This window comes from Arvicanthis niloticus, chromosome 1, assembly GCF_011762505.2.
Source record: "Arvicanthis niloticus isolate mArvNil1 chromosome 1, mArvNil1.pat.X, whole genome shotgun sequence".
NCBI classification, from domain to species: Eukaryota; Metazoa; Chordata; class Mammalia; order Rodentia; family Muridae; genus Arvicanthis; species Arvicanthis niloticus.
In genome coordinates this window covers 48556190-48578369 of record NC_047658.1, presented here as the reverse complement: position 1 = coordinate 48578369, position 22180 = coordinate 48556190, and the positions used below count along the sequence as shown (strand labels likewise).

General features: G+C 35.2%; 1 protein-coding gene across 2 annotated transcripts in view; it reads right to left on the bottom strand.

Moving 5' to 3' along the window:
- Agbl1 (AGBL carboxypeptidase 1) overlaps positions 1-22180 on the bottom strand; it is a 788584-nt gene that overhangs the window by 318217 nt on the left and 448187 nt on the right. The gene's annotated exons all lie outside the window — the stretch shown is intronic.

Here is a 22180-nt window from a genome sequence, read left to right as displayed (position 1 = left end):
CCTCACAACCTTTATTAAATATCACTGTATATCAAACCACACTTATGTTATTCTGAGTCCCTAACTTAAATGAACGGATATGAACATTATTTGTATGATTTTGTAGATCAAAACAGTGAAGCTTGGAAAATATAACAATAAATAATTTAAAACCCACAACCATGAGATGGTTAGAATGGGATTGAAAAGCCAGCCTGGTCTACTCCAACACTGAATTTGGTCTCTCCTTTTCTATGTCACTGTACCTCCACTTTCAAGGATTGCTGAGTTGTGCCAGTTGGGAACTATACATGTCAGAGACCTCCAGTTTCTAGTGATTCTATCCAGCTCCATGGAGGATGTGGGAGAGCCAATCACTAATGGTTCTAAGCGGATGCACATCTAAAGTTCTCTCATTTCCCGTGAGTGTGTAATTGCCCGAGTGAACTCTCTTCGTGTCCTCTGCCATAAATCTGAAGCTGGATCAATCATGAAAGTTCTAAAACTCCATCCTCTCAGGGTTCATATGTCTCACCTTTTTTAATGGCAAAAAAATGTTTTATTTATGACCTTTGAATCTCCATTTAGAAGGCATGTATAGCCTCCTTCTACTCCAATTGCCTGAGTGGGGTTCCAGCCAACCAGATCTACCTCCAAGGGAATGTTGTTCTGTAGTTGATAGGACACACGGTCCTTGGATAGACAGAAACACTAAACATTGACAGTCACAGCCTTTAGCAGCATTCAAAGTACCATTCACTTCAGTATTAACAGAATATGTACAGAATAATATATGATGTAAAATCATGTATACAACAAATAGAGGAAGTTCAGCCTTTAAGTCAATGTTGTTTTTTTTTTTTTTAAGATTTATTTACTTTATATATGTGAGTACACTGTTCCTGTCTTCAAGACATACCAGAAAAGGCCATCAGATCCCATTACAGATGGTTGTGAGCCACCATGTGGTTGCTGGGAAATTGAACTCAGGACCTCTGGAAGAACAGTCAGTGCTCTTAACGTCTTAGCCATCTCTCCAGCTTTTAGTCAAATTATACGGAAGAATTTATAAGTTCTACTAGTAGAAATGCAGTTTGGGTCATTTCTAGAACATTCAGCAAATTCTCCTCTCTCTAGTGGTTTTTGTCCTTATATTTAATGTAATTTAATCATACAATTATCATTAAAAGCATGTGTTTTATAAGTATGTTACCATAATTAATTGTTTGACTTATTATGATCTCTGAGTTATCACATAGCTTCTAGGCCTAGAGGTCATTCTTATTTGAGTTTCAGCAATTGTCCACTGATTGGTTTATTCACATCCACACTGGTGTGTGTTTCTCTGGGTGAGCTTTCACTATGTTTCTTTCTTCAAAGTGTTCACAAAAATAATAATTAAAAATTTTAATTATTATGTGTGTGAGTTCTTTAGTTTGCATTTCCTCTTTATCATGGAAGTTCCATGATGGCAAGAATGGGTCTTAGAGGAAAATCTCTGTACACTGAGAAATGATGCTCACAGATATTAATTGCTGAAATAAATAGAATCTACTAATAGAGATAGTTATAAGACCGATTAAGAATGCATGGACATACTGTTACTACAAAAATATGATAAGGAATATTTTTAAATCACTTTAATTAGTAGTGCTTTGCTTTGTTACAAAAAGTTTACTCTTATTTAAACAATAACTCATTGTATTATATAGCTATTTATTTATGTATAATTTTATAATTAAAATGACTTCATTTTTTGTAATAAGGACACATTTTAGTTTCACAGCAAAATCAAGAAAATGATGCAGAGAGATCCCATGGACCTCCATACCCTTGCATCACATCTGCCTTTAAAAATTGTCTGCTTGTTTTAATTGATGAACTCAAATTGAAACATCATTTTCAACAGGCAGAGTTGATATTAGGATAAACTATTGAAAACATACATCGAAAAGGCTTAGAAAGTAGGTTCCATGACAGTCATTTAGCATAATCGTATCAGCATAGAGTTTCACTGCCATAACAAATGTTATGCTCTACCTGCCACCTTCCTTTTCCCCTAAACCCTTGGCAACAACTGATATTTGACTCTCTTCAAAGTTCTGTCTTATCCAGAATGGTAGTGGTTGTGGACAGGCTAATTATCCATATTTTGACACTTAGTAATACCCACTTAAGGTAACTCCACATTGTTCTATTCATACTATTCATATTTCACCATATTATTTGATATTATTTTATTATTAATCTTCTGATTATCCAAATTTAGATATTATAAATAAAGCTAACATAAATACTCATGTAGCAGGGTATGTGTGTGTGTCTGTGTGTGTGCATGTGTGTGTGTGCGTGTGTGCGTGCGTGTGTGTGTGTGTGTGTGTATGTGTGCGTGCGTGCGTGTGTGTGTGTGTGTGTGTGTATGTGTGCGTGCGTGCGTGTGTGTGTGTGTGTGTGTGTGTGTATATGTGTGCGTGCGAGTGCGTGCGTGCGTGTGTGTGTGTGTGTGTGTGTGTGTGTGTGTGTGTGTGTGTGTAGATCTAAGGTTTCAGTTTCTTTAGGTAAGTACTCAAGCCAGCAGTACTGTACTCAATAGCAAGAATGTATCTGAGAAGTCAAAAGTCCTATTCCAAAGTGATTACACCATTTGGGATTTCTACCAACAGGGAACAGGGATCTCTGCGGCTCTAAGTCCTTGTCAAAATTTGATGTCAGCATTCTAGATTTTGGTCACCCCTACAGGTGGTAAGGCTATCACATTTTAGTCTTTGGTTTCCTGAGATATATAATAAAGGTCATTGCTTCTTGTGTGTTTGGGTCACTTGTGTATCATCTTTGGTAAGTATCTTCATTTCACTATTTTCTAATCTGGACTTTCCCCCTCTTTTAAGTTTAGAAGGGCTTTATACCTCCTGATATCTCACATAAGCTCTATTCACGACAACTCATATTAATGCTTTGCCATATGTATTCTGCAATAATTGTCTCTACTGTTTTCTTCCATTTTTATCTTCTTAACAGTATTTTTTTCTCAGAACGGCAGATAATTTTTTTATGGATCTCACCTTACTGATTATTTCTCTTAACGATCATGCTGCTGGTGTGATATCTAAAAGGCCATGGTGGCAAGGAGGGGCACAATGCCAAAGTCCATTGTCAAGTCCACTGTCATCGTCATCATCATATACATAGTCTCCTGCTGTTATCTTGTACAGTCTTTCAGTTTACACTTTTGTCTGGATGCTTGTTTGAATGAGAATGGCCCCATAGGCTTACTTACCATAGGCTTCTCCTTCCCCCTCTTCTCTCCCCCTCTTCTCTCTCCCTCTCTTCCCCCCTCTCCCCACCTCTTCTCTTTCCCTCTCCCCACCTCTTCCTCTTCTCTCCCCCTCTTCTGTCTCCCTCTCCCCACTCCCCCTCTCTCCTCCGCCCCTATCTCCCCCTCTCCCCTTCCCCTCTCTTTCGCTCTCTTCCCCTCTCCCCTTCCCCCTCCCCCTCTCCTCCCTCTCCTCCCTCTCCTCCCTCTCCTTTCTCTCCTCCCTCTCCTCCCTCTCCCTCTCCTCTCTCTCTCCCCCTCTCCCTTTCCTCCTTCTCCCTTTTACCCCCTCCCTTTCTCCCCCTCCCCTTTTCTTCTCCTCCCGATTTCTCCTCTCCTTCTAACCCCCTCCCCCTCCCCCTCTCCTTCTTTCCCTCTCCCTCTCCCTATCCTCCCTCTCCAGCTTACTGCCTATGGATCAGATGTAAAACTTCCAGCTACTGCTTCAGTACTGTGCTTTCTTACTGCCCCTGTTCCTACTCTGATGATTATGGACCCATCCTCTGAAACTGTAAGCAAGCCCCCAATAAAATAGTTTTGTTTAAGAATTTCTTTGGTTATGGTTTCTCTTCACAGCAATTGAACATTAACTAGGACAGTCATTTATCTATTTTGAGTTAATTCTGTGAAAGGTACACACTTATGCCTAGGTTATTTTGCTTTTCCCTTCAGATCTCCATTCTTTTCTAGATCTGTTTTTGTAAAAACTATCTTTGACATATTATCATTACATGTCTATCAAGGATGAGTAACCATCCTTATGAGAGTTTGCTTCTTGATACTTTAAACTCCTCCTATGACACACTCATCTAATTTTCATCATTACCATCCTGACTTGTATTCTATTTGTGGTAAGCCTTGAAGTGAGACAGTGACAGAATTCCAACTGTCTTACTCCCTTGTTCTATTAGGCTGCTCTGGAGCATCTGCTTCTCCATTCTGTTTACAAGATAATTTCCAGGGACTTTGATTGAAAATGCATTAAATGTATATTTAAAGATGGGGAGAACTGAAATCGTGACAATATTATGTTTCTCTATCCATAAAGGTGAATATTTCCCTACTCTCTAAGTTTTCATTGATTTTGTTCATCATATTTCTCTTTCTATAGAGCATATAAATGTAACTCTGTTAAATTCACTCGAGTATTTTATCATATGTGGTAATGATGTAAGTGTTACTAGGATGGTGTGTGTTTGTGTGTAGAAAAAAATCTTACTTTGTATACCAGGCTGGTCTAGAACTCCCTATGTCGACCACACTGGTCTCAAGCTCACAGCATTTCTTCTACACTAGCTTCCTGAGTGTAGAGATTACAGACACATATTGCTTTCTCTATCTACTACTGGGTATTTAAATCTCAAATCCATTTGCTGGATGCTAACTCATAGGAAAGCAATAGAATTTTGTATATCACCCTCTTACATTGCAACCAACATGTAATCAGCATGCTTTTATTTGCATTCCCTGTCTTCTTGCATTGCTAAAATTTTCAGCATGGCACTGAAATGTAGCAGTGAGAGAGAACATTCTTGCAGAGCTTCTTTTTCTTGATTTAGTGAGAAACTTTCTGTTACAGAACATGAAAGATGCATATTAGCCATGCAGATTTTGCAAAATATTCTTTGTTAAGTTGAGAACAGGGACTATTGGTATGGAGAAAAGTATATTAAATCTTGTCAAATATTTTATCTGAATATATTATATGCTCATGAGACTTTCTTTCATCTTTTGATATGATGATTTATACAAATAAATTTTCTAATTATGAACTGTGACCAAGAAAAATCTTACATGGTCAGGGTATATAATTATATATACAATAATACTTGATTTTCTGACATTTTCTTCAGGAATTTTGAAGTTTTGTCTACGAGAATTACTAATCTATTGGGTTTTTTTTTCTTATATCTTTGACTGGCCTTATAATATTAATTGAGCAATATTCCCTCAGTTTTGATTTTCAGAAAGCAATTATAGAAACTGGAACAATTTCTGCATAAAATATATTACAAAATTCACTACTGAACTCATTTGGGTCTAACTCTATTTATTTAAGTAGATTATGAGTTATTTATTATCACTTAAACATCATTCATATGTAGGCCTGTTCAGAGGATCTATTTCAACTCAGTGAACACTGGTATTTCAACTCAGTGAAAACTTGTGTTTTTCAAGGAATTGATGTATTTCATCTGGATGATCAAATGTAAGGATAAAAAGATTTTCACAGTATTCCATTCTTCTCTATTTAATGCACATAGGAGTTCTAACCATTCAGTCTTCCATTTCTGATATTAGCAATTTGGCTTCTTGTTTGCTTTCTACTTAGTCTCAACACAAACGTGATACTCTTGTGGATTCTAAGATTCATCTTTTGGTTTCATTTACTTCATTTTTTGATTTTATGTTTTCAGTTTTTATAATTTATGTTCTAATATATTATACAAATCAAAATTACATCTATTAAGTGTATACATTCTGATTTATTTTCCCTAATCTGAGTTACCTACTTTGTGTTTTCTTTGCATTTGATTTGCCATTTAACTTCTTTCCTCAGATGTATGGTTAGATGTTTGATTTCAGGACTTTCATCTTTTAATTATATGTACATACAGTGCAATACAGATTCATCTATGTATAGATTTTATCATGCTAAAAATTTTACAAGTTTCATTTTCATTTAGTTCAAATATTTTTAATGTCTCTTGGAAGTTTCCCTCTCATGCCTGTTATATAAAATCTGTTATTATTCTCTCTATGTTTGAAATTGTATACCTCCAATTGATGGATAAATTAATTTTATTATGTCTAGGAGCACATATTGTGATATCATTTTTCAATATTATTTGAAAATTTGTATTAACTTGTTTTCATGTGTATATTTTAAATTATATATTTTATGTTATTATTTTGTGTGTATTCATGTTATCACATGTATGTGCATGTACCACATGCATGCATCCCTCATGACCAGAAAGAAGAATCCTCTGTGACGGAAGTTACAAAGACATATAAACCATAATATGGGTGTTGGGGATCAAACCCAGATCCTCTAGAGCAGCAGCTAGTATTCTTAACCAGTAAGTCATCTCTAGAGCTCTTCATAAAATGTATCTTGATCACATCCCCACTCTACCCTCAAATCCTCTCAGACCCACCCCCTCTTTCCTACCAGTCCCCTCAATATAGTATTTTTTTTTTCTTAAAGATATTATCTTGTAGCCAGTGTCCTGGTAGTCTGACTGTTACAATGTTTTCACCTCCTCTTTCCTAATGTTGTATGAGCTTTAAGTGTAGCATTGTGTTGCCATTGTATTAACTAGGGATAGACATTCCAAAGTCAGATTATCTCTACATTGTGACTAGCTGTTACTATTCATAATGGACTCTGTCAACTGCAAAAAGAAGCTCCTTTGATGAGTGATGAGAGCTACATTCATCTGTGAGTATAAAGATAAGTATTTAGAAAGCATATTAGCTTGGGAAAGAGGCAGTAGTAGATTCTTCTCTAGGTGCCATAGTTTCTCCAGTCATGGGTAGTTTGCTAAGTTTATAATGCCTGTCGCAAATTTCCTCCTAATAAGTGGTCTAAAATGTGTTTTCTAGCATGCAAAGTGGTCTGTGTTGGTGATTGTTTCAAGTAGGCTTTAAAACTATGTCTATTCTGTGATTTTTGGTAAAGCCCTCTACAAAAATAAATTGCATCTGTTGATGATGATTCCTATTTTTTCCTGTTACATCTGCCTACTGATGGAGTTGTGCAATCTGCAGGTGTAACAGCAGATGCATCTTTTCTAGTTTCATACACTTGGTCTCATTTCCCATATGTGTCTTATGTAATTAAACACATGTATGCCATGACCTGTTACATGGTTTTAGAATTTTTTATTCCTTTAGTATTAATGTATTGCCATTCTTTATCGATGATAATTTTCATCCTTTGAAGTTTCCTGAACTTGTTATTAACTACTGTTTTGTTTTGATTAGTGTCAGCATATTACAGCCAATATTTTCTATCATTTTTCTCCCCTTTCTTAATATAGTGGATCTTCTCCACTTGGTCTTAGGACTTTTTCTGAGTATGCAACATACACCTGCTACTGAAGTAAGAAGTAGGATGATATTTCAATTTCAAAAACAGTATCAGTGCTTTGAATCACTCTTCTCTCTCCCCCTTGGGTCATCCATGTCATTATCTTAACATATATGTAAACATGCTCTGACTTTCAAATATGGTCTCTCTATTATTACTTTTTAATACTTGCCAATTTGGTAAATTAATAAAGAGCTATAAAAAAGACATTGTTTTACTGTCACCTGTCCCTTTGCAGTATCCTTTCTGTCTTCGTATACATCCATTATATTGGCTATGTTATTTCCCTTTTTTCCAAAAGTTCTTTTTAACACTTTTGGAACCAGTACAAATTTCTTCAATATCTGTTTATGGGTGCGTGCCTGTATTTTGCCTTTACTTTTGAAACATAATTTTGCAAGGTAAAGAATTCTAGTCTAACTGATTCATTCAACTATCTACCCATGCATCAGGCATATTTTGGATATCACATTGTTTTAAAAGTTACGAGCATAGTACTAAGCCCTAGACCCTGCCCTTAGTATCTGATCATCTCAGATTGTCCTTGTACTGCAGTGTCTAAAAATTCCCAGTCAGTTTCCCCATAGCATTATGGGAGCTCTAAGGAGAAGCAATGTGGAGTTCAGAGAAAGTTGAAGAAAGGATTCTCTTAGGGATGTTCAGATAGAAACAAGGCAAGCATAGCCTGTCCCAGGGAAGAGTAGAAGAGCTGCAGCAGCAGGAGCAGCTGCCATTTGTTGGTAAAAGACAAAGGCTGGAAATATGAAGAGAACTGATGTTGAAGACTAAGACAGCAGTCCATCAGCAGGAGTCAGTAGACTGGGCTTGTTCCCTGGAGCATCTCAGTGATTTGACTGTTGTCCATGCATCAATTCACAGAAAGGAGTGATTTATCCTGTTATCATGTCTCAACACATGAACATTTTTATTAACCTAATGAATTAGATTTTAAAACCTCTCTAAATGTATTATTTACATCTTCCCTTTGACAAATCATAGCCAAGTTTGTTTTAATAATTCCAGAGTACCCTTACAAATGTCAATCATGATACCTTACTGCCAATAAAATATCAATGAAGATATCTATGTGAAATAAATAAATAAATAATCCTAGTCTAGTGTGGTTTAGGGATGAACACTTTAAATATTTTATTTCTTTGCCTTTTTATATTAAAAATTATTTTTATTTATTTTATTTCATTTTAAAAGTTTTGAAAAGAAATGTAAACATCACATGCAAAAATTTACCAGTCCCAAAGATTATGCAACTTGATAAACTTACATGTAGTTAGTATTGTATATATAATTGTATAAGTTTACAAATGTAAAGCAAACATTTTTTAAGTTCTAATTATGTCATAGATTGATGTTTTGGTTAGGTGGCAGTTAAGTGCACAAAATATATCTAATACTAAAGGTCTGGAATCCAAGGTGAAGGGGTAGGACTTCCGTTCTGAGTACAAGTTCTAACTTAATATGTTAATACAATGTTATTCTTCAAATAGTAATCATGATATAAAAATTGACATTTAAAAAAATAAATTTATACAAAATTTCTTAGTTCCAAACTCTAGTAGACAACTATACTAATGTGTATAAAAGAGTTTTTTTATTGTTTTAAGTACACACACTTATTAACTATGAATGCAGTATTTTAAGCAAGACTAACAAAAGCAATAATGATCATAAACTACAGGAAATACATGAAGCTATTTAAAGTTATTCCAGTAGCACAATTGTCTCTAGGATAACTCTGAATACACACACTACTGATGGGTGAGGCTAGAAACCACCTTCTGTCTTGAGAAAGAAGCTTAAAAGCAAATAACATTCAAAAAACAAAGCATGTCGTATTTTAAAAATAAAACTCTGGGTTATAACCTCCATCTTTTTTGTTTGAATGATTTCTGAAATAAATATATATCCTCTCTCCTGGCTCTCTTTGGCAGCATTTTTTGATTTCCAGTAGTTTTCAACTGGTATTTGTAGCCACATTCTGTGCAATATTCCCTGAGTTTTCTGAATCTGTGGTTTCTAGGTCTGACACTAAGTAAAGTCAGTTTTATTAGCTAATCTACCTCTGTAGACATGATCAAACATTCAAATTAATTTCATGTTTCTTGGGGACCTTAACAAACTGTGCTCTTTTCACCGAAGCCTGGGGGCAGAAGATTTATAAGGTGAAATGAGGGATCGCCCCACTTACATTTCCATAGCTGCAGCTTATCCACTTCTTTTAAAAAATTATCCTAAAGCTGTGTCATTTATAGGAAATTTTCATTCAATCTCATCATTTCTCTTTTTTATGTTGCATACATACATTTGTATCTGGGAGAAAAGGCAATGATGGCTATTCTAAACTGGAGGTTGTTTGCTTTGCTTGCTAATGGGCAGGACAAAGATGGATTCAAAATCTCTTGGAGGAGGGGTAACCAAAAAGGGGAATATCATTTGAAATGTAAATGAATAAAATGATTAATAAAAAAGAAAGAAACAATAAAAAACCTCAAGTGGACCATTATCATCCCACCAAAATTTTAAGAGATTTAAATAAGATGTAATGTGTATAGATGTCTGTATAGACAATCCCCATGTGTATAGACATTTCAATGTTATGTTTGAGCATTAGATACCTACCTTATGAAGAACATCCTTCCCTGTCTCTCCTTATTTTCTGATAGTAGGTTTAAGAACACAGACTCTGAATACTAACCTCAGAAACTGCTTGAACACCAGCTATGAAGCATCACAGCCAATGACTGAAAAGTAGGCAGGATGTAGTTGACAGACAAGTAAATGGAAAAACCTAGTTTGAGTAGGTAGTTGCTTTGTGACTTATGTGAGCTTTCCACCTCCCTGAGTCTTGGCTTATCCTCTACTAAGTGAGAGAGTTAGAAGTCCCTTATTAGTTCAACCCAGACATGAGAGAATGTAGAAACTAGTCCAGAATTACCCTGAGAATTTGTCTCCTATATTTTTATAGACATGGAATCACACCTGGCCAGAAAGAGAAGAGTCAAGTACACCCTCAACTGAGGAAGACACGTTGATTTGGATTCAGTTATTTTTGTGTCAAGGCATATTTCAGAAACCCACACTGTAATTTACATTTTTTGATTTCTGATTACTCTTTTTTTGTAATTATGCTGTAGATATTTATTTACATTGCATTCCAGTCATTGCCCTCACTCAGTCCCCATTTCAACAGTTCCCCATTCTATTCCTTATCCCCCTTGCCTCTGGGAGGGTGATTCCCCACTACAACAGGCCTCCCCATTCCCTGGAGCCTAAAGTCTCTCCAGGATTGAGCACATCTTCTCCCACTGAGACCAGTCCAGGTAGACCTCTGATGCATATGTGCCAGAGGCCTGGGACCCACCCATATATTCTCCTGGGTGGTGGCTCAGTTTTTGGGAACTCCCTGGAGTCTTGGTTAGTTAAAACTGTTGGTTGTCCTATGGGGTCATTCTCCCTTTTAACTACTTCAATCCTTCTCCTAATTCAACCATAGGGTCCCCAACTTCAGTCCAATGGTTGGGTGTGTTAAGTATTTGCTTCTGTCTCAGTCAGCTGCTGTTAGGGCCTCTCTGAGGACAGCCATGCCAGGCTCCTGTCTGTAAGCACATCATAACATAGTAGTGTCAGGTTTTGGTGTACCCCATTCCATCCTCCATGAGCTGGATCCCAAGTTGGGCTGTCATTGGACCTCTTTTCCTTCAGTATCTTCTCCACTTTTGTCCCTGAAGTTCTTTTAGACAGGAACAATTCTGGGTAAGGAAATTTGACTGTGGGTTAGTAGCCCTATCCCTCCACTGAAGCCCTGCCTATCTATTGGAGGTGGACTCTTTGAGTTCCCTTTCCCTAATGTTGGGCAATTTGGTTAGGGTCACCCTCAATGAGTCTTGAGAGTATCTTGCCTCCTGGGTCTCTGATACATTCTAGAGCGTCCCCCAACCTCCCACTCCCCGAGGCGTATTTCCATTCATTCTCTTGGCCTTCTGGGATTCTCTCCTGTCCTCTACCTACCATACCTGATTCTGTTTCCCTTTTCCCCTCCCTCTTCCCTCTCCCACCCAGGTTTCTCCCTCCCTCTGCCTCCAATGATTATTGATTATTTCCTTCCCCCTTCTAAGTGTGATTGAAGCATCCTCAGTTGGGCGTTTCTGCTTGTTACATTTCTTAGTGTCTGTATGTTGTATCCTAGGTATTCTGTACTTTTTGGCTAATATCCACTTATCAGTGAGTACATACCATGAAATTCCTTTTGGGTCTACTTCACCCCAATCTGGCTACTCTTTCAAAACCAACCACAATTTCAAAATTTTAAGACTGAAACTCTCTAAATTATGGTCAGAATTCTATAAATAGAATGTGTGCCAGAGCTCATTTCTAGGGTGTAGCCCTGTGGTCAACTTTGAAAAACCCAAATGTACCCCTCCTTTTGGGGTCAATCATGTAGCAAGAATGTAGTAGCAGGACAAGCAGAACCATCAGTATTTATGACTACTGTTGCACTGTTCAAAACATAGTTTGCTGCTAATGAAGTTTGGAAAAGAGAAATAACATTGCCCAGCCCCAGCCATCCAAAATTAATAAATATTTAAAACATCTCTTAACATGATGTATGTCCCTTCTTTAACCAAGGCAGTCCATCATTTTTCAGGCTCCAAATAAGAATTTATTCTTGCTTTAAATATCTCTTGAATTACAAGTATAGAGTCATTTGACTTATTGTTTAGTTTCTCTCCAACACAGCATACCCTTTTACAAAAGTGTCTCAGGGGTCAGAATTTTAAAATGTATTTCAAATCCTAGCTCTTATTATAAAACCTCTCACAGTGCAATTGATTTCTGTGTTTATTTTCTTATGTGAAACTAGATGCTACTATAAATACTTATTCACTAACAAATATTTTGAAGCATCATCTAATGATGCATACTGGTGTTGCACAAAGTATATCTGGAAATATGAAGTATATTAACATATTAATGTATGTAGAGAATTATATTGGTGCCTGGTATTGGCATTATGGGAGGAGTAAGGATTACTGTTATCTTTATAAACTCTTGAGAATTAGAAATCTGTGAAGAGAATCAATTACTGAAAATGTCACACAAGGGACTGCATGCTTAGCAGTGGTACATAATACGTGCTTAGCAAGTGGTGAAAAACACATGCTTAGCAGCGATGCACAAAACCTACAGCCAGTTCATCTTAACACAGTGTTCTATCATTCACAGGGACATGCAAGTTCTTTCAGATTCAACTTCTAATTATTACAGAATTTCTGGATTCTACTTCTTCTAAGGTTTGTAGAAATCACATTTGCACTAAAAGTTTTCTCATGAGATGTTTTTCTACATTTAAGGTCCTAACAGAGATCATCAGATTTACACCTCAAAAAAAAAAAAAAAATGTCTACAGAAGTCACCCAGGATAATCTAATAAACTTCGTACCCCATCCCCCCAAAAGCCGTCAGTCCTGTCCGTATTATCTCACAGTTAGTCTTTCTATTCTTGTATTTAATTTTTATTTTGAATTTTTGATCATCTGTCTTATCTGCCTATAATGTGTTAAAATTAGAGATTCAGACCTCATTCATCAGTGTTACACAAATATCCAGCACTCTGCATAGCAGTTGGTGCATAATCAATAAATGTGGTTTTGAAAATATACATCAGCTTCATGAAGGTATGTATAACAGCCTAAAGCTTTTTAGCAAATGCATACAGTTTGTAATAATTGCCACAATTAGGCTTTAGAGCTCATGGATTTAACCATTTTCTTCCTTCTGCTCATTTGTACCCACACCCTGCTTTGGCCAATCTCTAAGACATTTTTTCAACAGTTTTATAATTTTCAGAAATTTTATATTATTTAATTATAGTATTTTTCTGACTTCTTTCATTTAGTTGAATATTTTTAAAGTTCACTTCTGTTGCTTATATCAATAGTTCAATGTTTTTAAAGCTGGATTAGCAGTCATTGTAAGAATATACTGTATTTTATTCATCCAGTATTTCCTGAACACACATAAAGAATTTCTAGTTTAGTATTATGTGTAGTGCTTGTTACAAACATTCATGTGCAAGGGTTTATTAGATCTATAAATGTTCTTTTCTCTTAGAAACATAGCATGGAATTGTTGGATTAAAGATTAAAATATGAGTTTGTATATTTCCTACCATATCAATTGTTGGTAATATCTGGGTTTCACCCAAAGTATTCAGAGAGGATTCAGGGTGCATTTTCAACTTTCTTCTTTCTGTTTAGACTTACTTTGTATCTTGATACCTAGATAATTTTAGAGAAAGTTTCATGAGCTGTTGAGATGAAAGTATGTTTCTTAATGTTTTGGTAGAATTTTCTGTAGATGTCTTCTAAGTACATTTAATTTATGGAGTTATTTAACTCCAACATTCCCCTGTTTGATTTTTGTCTGAACGACTTGTCTTTTGGCAGGAACAGGGTAAGTCATCCACTATCCCTGTGTGAGGGTCAATAAATGATTTGAGATTTAGTAGTGTTTCTTGTATGAATTTGGGTGTTTTTGTTTTCAGTACATAAATGTCTAGAATTTTAATATCCCCATGGTGGCATTTTCCTTTAATGAGTATATAGTACTTTTCCTTATCCCTTTTGATTAGTTCTGGTTTTAAATCTATGCTGTAAAATATTAAAATAGATACACCTGCCTGCTTCTTGACTCCATTTGCTAGGAATACCTTTTTTCATCCATTGACCCTGAGGTAATAGTTATCCTTGATGGTGTGGTGTGTTTCTTGAGTTCAGCAAAAAGATGAATGAATCGTGTTTTTTCATCCAGTCAATTAGTCAGTATGTTTTTATTGGGGACTTGAGACCATTAATATTGAGAATTATCAAAGAGCAATGTTTGTTAACTTCTGTTAATTTGTTGTTTAACTTTTGAGAACCTGACAGTGTTTTCTAGAGTATACTTATTTTTCTACATTAGCACCAATAATATATGATGATTCTAGTTTCTAAATATTTTTGACTAATATGTGATAATCACAGTCTTTTATACCAAGGTCATCCTATTGATTGTAAACTGTTATTTTACTTTGATTTTAACTTTTAAATTAGCTAATGAATGTGTGAAATTGATACCATTCCTCTTGGCCACATGACATTTCTTGGTTTTGTGAAATGTTTAATCACATTTTTCTCCATTTAAAGCCATGAGTTATTTCTTTTTTTATTATTTTTTTACAGTTCAAGCATGTATTCTAGCTAAAAGTTTTTTGCCACATAAATTATTCCAAAATATTTCTCAGTGTAAGGCATACATTTCTATTTTCTATATAAAGTCTTTTGAAGAGAAAAAAAACACTTTAAAATTGGTAAAGCCCAATTTAGTTACATTTTATGGTCCTGATATTAGGGATGCTGTAAAGTAGGTTATGTCTGACCAAAATTTAAAAAAGTTTTTTTTGTAGAGTTTGTACTTAAAGTGCTATCCATGTTGTGTGTTAAAGGTCTAAATTCTTTCTTTTTCATGTAGTACAACAATCTTTCCCATGTTATTTACTGGGTAGGCTATTATTTTCCCCATATAAACTGTCTTGCTATCTTTTGAAAAAAAAATGGTTGTGAGAGTATTTTTCTTATTCATATTCTAGCTGATGTACATATGAGTGTAGGGGTAAAAATATGACAACATTAAAAAGTTTATTAGCATGCAATGACCAGAAAATGACTGAAAATCAAATATTCAAAGAACCTGAGACATTTCTGGCAGTCTTATTTGTGCAGGATCAAGCAACTTCACTAGAGCCTTGGTTCTGAACACACAACATAGACACGTTGCACTATGCATGTACAAACTAACAATAAACATATTGGCTCAGATTTGAAGGTAATACGTATTATGAATTGCACTGTTATTTCTAGTTTCAGAAGATAATTCTTCTATTATCTTTCAGGAAGCAGACAGGCATGGCACTGGAGCAATCATTGAGAGCTTTTCATACTGATCTTTGAACAGCAGGCAGAGATAGAACAGGGTCTGGTGTGGTCTCTTTAAACCTCAAATCACAGCTCTAGTATCATACCTCCTTCATAAAGGCCACACCCACTCCAACAAGTTCATACCTTCTAATTCTTCCCAAAATGTTCCATTACCTGGTGACTAAGCATTCAAATATAGAAGCCTATTGGGGCCATTCTCATTCAAACTACTACAAATAAGAAAATTCCAGTCAGTATCTTTGCCCCCACAAAATAACTGTCTTGTAAAATGTCTGTCAATGAGATTTACTTTGATGAAGTATAGAACACACAGAATTTAAAAGAACAGTACTAAATTTGGTTAAAAAATTCAAGAAGTTTAAAGGAGACACAAAGAGACAGCTCAATGAAATTAAAGATAAAGAAGTTTAAAAAAATAAATGACTGAAAAGACACAAACACAGGACTGGTAGTTATGATAAAGACAATCCAAGATTTGAGAAGAAAATTCAGTAACAAGATAAAAAAAATTGAAGAACATTCAATCTTAAGTGAAGATAAAGTTGAAAAAAAAAAAAAAAAAACCAGTAACTCAATGAGAAAACTCAAAGGAAAGCCTTACAAGTAGAAATAATCAGTCAGAAGATAAAATATTGTGGCTCAAAGACAAAATGTAAAAGCTAGATTAAATAAATAAGCAATATAAACAATTTTAAGGAAGCACAGGAGTTACATAGAAGAAATGAGTGAAACCATGAACAACCAAAATTTCAAATTATAAGCACAAAAGAGGAAGAAATATTTCAGCTCAATGGCATAGACCAGATCTTAATCAAAATCATAGAAGAAAACTAAGGAAGATGTACTGACACAGATTCAGGATGAATACAGAACACCGAAATAGACAATTTCAGAAAAGAAAATGATCACAGCATATTTTACTTAAAACAGCAGGTATAAATAATAAAGAATGTATGTTGAAAGCTGCAAAAGAAAAGGTATAAGTCACATATAAAACATAAACTATCGAAATAACAGCTGATTTCTCAATAAAAACTTTGAAAGAAAAAAGAGGCTGGAGCTATGCATTCAAAGTCCTAACAGACTGTTTCAGACAGCCTAACCTGATATAATGAGCAAAAGTATCTGCCATAATTTGAGAAAGAAAATAATTCCATGATATAAAACCTTAAAAAGTTCTATTAAACTCTTATATTTTTGATTGTGAACTTAGCTTTAATGGCTGAGCCATTAGATGCTAAAAAAGCCTTTGACAAAATACAACACCCCTCCATGTTAAAAGTATTGGAGAGATCAGGAATTCAGGGTCCATACCTAAACATAGTGAAAGCAATATACAGCAAACCAATAACCAACATCAACTAAATGGAGAAAAACTTGAAGCAATCCCACTAAAATCAGAGACAAGACAAGGCTGCCCACTCTCACCCTATTTATTCAATACAATACTCCAAATTCTAGCCAGAGCAATTAGGCAATAAAATGCGATCAAAGGGATGCAAACTGGAAAGGAGGAAGTCAAGATATCACTACTTGCAGAAGATATGATAGTATACATAAGCCACCCCCATTCTACCAGTGAGCTCCTCCAACTGATAAACAACTTCAGCAAAGTGACTTGATATAAAATTAACTCAAACAAATCAGTAGCCTTCCTCTACACAAAGGATAAATGGTATGAGGGAGAAATTAGGAAAACAACAACCTTCACAATAGTTACAAATAATATAAAATATCTTGGTGTGACTCAATCCAAGCAAGTGAAAGACCTGTATGACAAGAACTTCACGTCTCTGAAGAAAGAAATAGAAGATCCACAATATGAAAAGATCTCCCATGCTTATGGATTGGCAGGATTAACATAGTAAAAATGGCCATCTTCCCAAAAGCAACCTACAGTTTCAATGGAATTTCCATCAAAATTTCAACCCAGTTCTTCACAGAGATACAAAGAGCAATTCTCAAATTCATCTGGAATAACAAAAACCCAGGATAGCAAAAATCATTCTCAACAAGAAAAAAAACTTCTGGGGGAATCGCCATGCCTGACCTCAATTTGTACTACACAACAATAGTGATTAAAACTGCATGGTATTGGTACAGAAACAGACAGGAAGATCAATGGAATAGAATTGAAGACCTAGAAATAAACTAACATACCTATGGTCACTTTATGTTTGACAAAGAAGCCCAAACCATCCGGGGGGAGGAGGGGCGAGAAACAGCGTTTTCAACAAATGGTGTTGGTTCAACTGGGAGTCAGCATATAGAAAAATGCAAATTGATCCATTCTTATCTCCTCATACAAAGCTCAAGTCGAAGTAGATCAAGGACCTCCACATAAAACTGGCTATACCAAATCTAATAGAAGAGAAAGTGGAGAAGAGCCTCAAACACATAGACACAGGGGACAATTTCCTAAACAGTACACCAATGGCTCAGGGGTATAAACCACTAGGGTCTAAACCATCAAACAAAAAGTATACATGGAGGGAGACATGGCTCCAGATATATATATATATATATATATATATATATATATATATATATATATATATATTTGTAGCAGAGGATGGCTTTATCTGATATCAGTTGGAGGGGAGGCCCTTGGTCCTGTAGAGTCTCAATGCCCCAACATAGGAAGATGTTAGAGCAGCAAGATGGGAATGGGTTAATGGGTAGAAGAGCACCCTCATAGAGGCAAAGAGGAAAAAGAGAGGGGGATGGGATATGGAGTTTGTAGAAAGGTAACCTGGAAAAGGAATATCATTTGAAATGTAAGCAAATTCTACCCAACCAACAAAACCTGAAGAAAGTACAGGAAGCATTATTTTGGGTTTTAAAAAAGAGTTAGCATGATAGAGAGACCATGGAAAGAAACACAAGCCATCATTATTAAAACCTAAAGTTCCATTGAGAAAACAAACAACACTAAAAATCAGCTGCACAATGAAAACAATTTAAACACACATTTTAATAATACATGTAAATATCAGTGGCCTCAATTCTATCAAAAAACTAGATGGCTGAATAGACCAAGAAATAAAATCCATTATTTACATGAAACACATAATAAGTAGAGCCTTAGAGTAAAAGGAAGGACAAAATAAATTTAGTCGAGTAAGATGATGAAGTAAGAATGCATCATTACCGCAATACCTGACACAATATGCTTCAAAGAAAAATTAATCAGAAGAGAGAAAGTTATTTCATTATAATCAAATGAACAGTTAGCCAATAAGATATTACTATACTACACATGCATTTACTAAACTCTGGTATATTTTCTTTTAAAATGTTTTATAGATTTATTAACAACAGTCCATTAATAGTAGGTGATTTAAATACCCCACTTTCTCCAATAGACAGGCCATCTACACAAAAAACAAAGACAAACATTAGAATTAATTGACATCATATTTCAAATGAATTTAGCAGATATATTCAGAATATTTGCCCTAATAACCAAAGAATACAGACATTCTATTTCTGGTGCATCAAGGATTTTCTAAAGTAAACCATATTCTCAGACCCATTCAAAAAAGATACCCATTACTGTATCCTGTTAGACAGCAATGTAATAAAACTTACAATGCAATAAAACTTACAATTAATAGCAAAAAATACGCAAACTCATGAAAATTAAATAACTCATTACTAAGTAATATATGGGTCAAAGAATAAATCAAGAAGAAATAAAAAATTCTTGGAAATAAATGAAAATAAAAACATAACACAGTTAAACCTCTAGAACATATTGAGAGCAGTTGCATGTGGGAAACTTAAAAGTCTAAGTGCCTATATTGCAGAAAAATTAGGAAGATTGCAAATAAATAACTTAATGATACAACCCCCACATTGGGAAAATCCAAAACATTTTTCATAGAAATATAAAATATAGTACTAATATTTTATATTTAAAATGGAATATATTTATAATATGGAACTACAAAGACCCAGGATGCCCAAACAAAGAATGATGCTGGATGCCTGAGGTATTGTCATTCCAAATATTATGAAATATGATAGGGCAACAATAATAAAATAATATGGTACAGATACAAAAACACACATGCAAGCCAATGGAACAAAATAAAAAATCTAAACATGAGTACACATAACTTCAGGCACCTAATATTTGACAAAAAATTCAAAAACAGATGCGGGGGAAATCATCTTCAACAAATGGGGCTGGGAAATCAAGATATCGACTTGCAGAAGATTAAAATGAGACCCATACCTATCACCTTGCACAACAATTGACTCCAAGTGGATCAAAGACCTAAATATGAAATTTGAAACACTAAGATTTCTAGAAGAAATCATAGGCACTGCCCTATATGATAGATATATAGAAAAATATTTCCTGAGTAGGACCATGTTTGCCACAAAATTAAGACCATCAATTAAAAATTGGGATGCCATAAAAACTAAAACCATTTCTATGAAGCTATAGTAACAACCAGGTGAAGAGGAAGTCCACAGAACAGGAAATATTGTTTGCCAGTTTTATCTCTGTCAGAGTATTAAAATCCAGACTATATAAGGAACTCAAAACACAAAGAATAAAAATAATGACTAGTTTGAAAACATGGGCCCAGGATCTGAATAAAGATTTCTCAAGTGAAGAAAAAAAAATATCTCAAAAAAGTTCCTCATTCCTGGCAATTACATCACACAAACATTGAGTCAGCCAGAATGGCAAAATTCAACAAAACAACCTACAACAAACTTTGAGAGGGATCTGGAGGAAAAAAAAAAAAAAAAAAAAAAAAAAAAAAAACCATCCTCTTTCAGTGTTGGTGGGATTGTAAAGAAACACAAGCACTATAAAAATCATTGTGGAGAATTCTCCAAGTGGTAAAATTATTTTACCCTATGCCCCAGCTCTATCACTCCTTAATATATGTCCAAAGGACTAAACATTTTACTCCACATATCCTTGCTCAGCCATGTTCATTGCTTTTCTACTGAGAATAGATAGAAAATGGAAACAACCTAAGTGCTCTACAACCAAAGAATGGATGATGAAAATGTGGTTCACATACACTACGAAATACTATCCAGCTGTAAAGAAAAATGAGATTAGGAACTCCGCACATTACAAGATGAGACCAGAAAGATAATATTGAGTAAGCTAACTCAGACCCCAATATACAAATTTTGCTTATCTTTCATCAAATCCTCCTAGCTCCAAATTCTCAGATGTAAGTATACATCCTGGAGTGACTGAGAAACCAGAGAAATCAAAAGCGACTATTGCCAGGGTAGTGAGGGTGTGGAAGCAATAGAGAGGGAAGAAACAGACTACAAGCAATCTGATCAGAGAAATGGGAAAGGGGGACTCTAATTAGAGAGAAGAAGGAAAATAATTACCCAACAAAAAGATACAATGAAACAACTGTAAGGATGTCTGAAAATTCTTAAGGAATTATACTATTAACTGTCTGTCTAAAAACAACAACAAAACCCACAATACTCATACGTCTGTATATATACAGTTTAAATTAATTTTTCTCATATGGACTGACAATGCTTCCCCTAAGCCCCTAAACACCAACTAATAAAAATCCTAGCATCAGGTATGAGAAGACCTCTTTTGAGTTGTTGGTCAAAGTTGCCAAGATAATTCTAAAACATTATAGTCTGTTGCTGTCACTCTTTGTTTCCCCTCAGAAAGGGAAAGTAAGTCCTTATTCCTGAAAACAACATATAATTCAGACATAGAGTCCAGAGACTCCTGAGCTGGAACTGACCTGAATATCTCCTCCTTAGGACTAGCTTTCATGGAACTAGAAAGTGCCATGCAGGCTTCCAAAAGAAAGAAGCATATACTAGTCTACCCAGCTATGGTCCCTATGAACCCACAAGGGTGTGATTGCTCTAAAACTGCAAGGCATATGTTGGCAGTAATGAAAAGTTTCCTAAATAGACTTAAGACCTACTCAAGAAGAGGGAAATTATGCTGGATCCTGGAAACCTAACCAAGTACCAAAAACTAATGAAATTATAGATCTTGGATGAGAAACTTGCAACCTTTAATAAATCACTATGATCCAAACTGCAATCAAAATATTCATTTTTATACCCATAGATATAGTCCTTATCCCTCATCAATGTTCTCTTTGCAACAGACAGGGACTATTACAGAAAACTGTAGCCAAATAAAGTGCAGCTGTGAAGCCTTGTCCAAGAAGATTTATCTATGAGTAACTCATGTTTCTGAGGCTCAGGAAACATTGCAGAAGATAGAGCAGAAAGATTGCAAGAGAGCCAAAGGATTAGGTAGCTAGCGATGAGACCTTGTCTCCTAGTGATGTCAGAAACTCACCTGTAAAGACTCACCAATATGGATGCTAAACATGAACTGAACAATTATAACATCAAAATAACACCAAAGTGGTTGTGCGAAAAATGCCAATGCCTCAACCTACAAATAACCACAGACAACTAAGGAATTCTGAGAATGAGAGAATATCTTCCCCAGACATTTTGTTATCAAATCACAGATGTCCACCCTTAAAACACACAGACCGAATAGGCTATATTTAGGTACACACACACACACACACACACACACACACACACACACACACACACGAACACATGTACGTATATGCATGCAACAACAGTTAATGAAAGAGGAAGTGATTAACTTCAAAGAAGGCAGGAGGGGTGTATGAAAGGGCATGGGAAGAGGAAAGAGAAGAAAGAAATGATGAGGTTATAAAAGCAAAAATAAAAGAATAAAGCTGGAAAAGTTTAAGATATCTATCTCATAAGCGTGAATTTTTATAA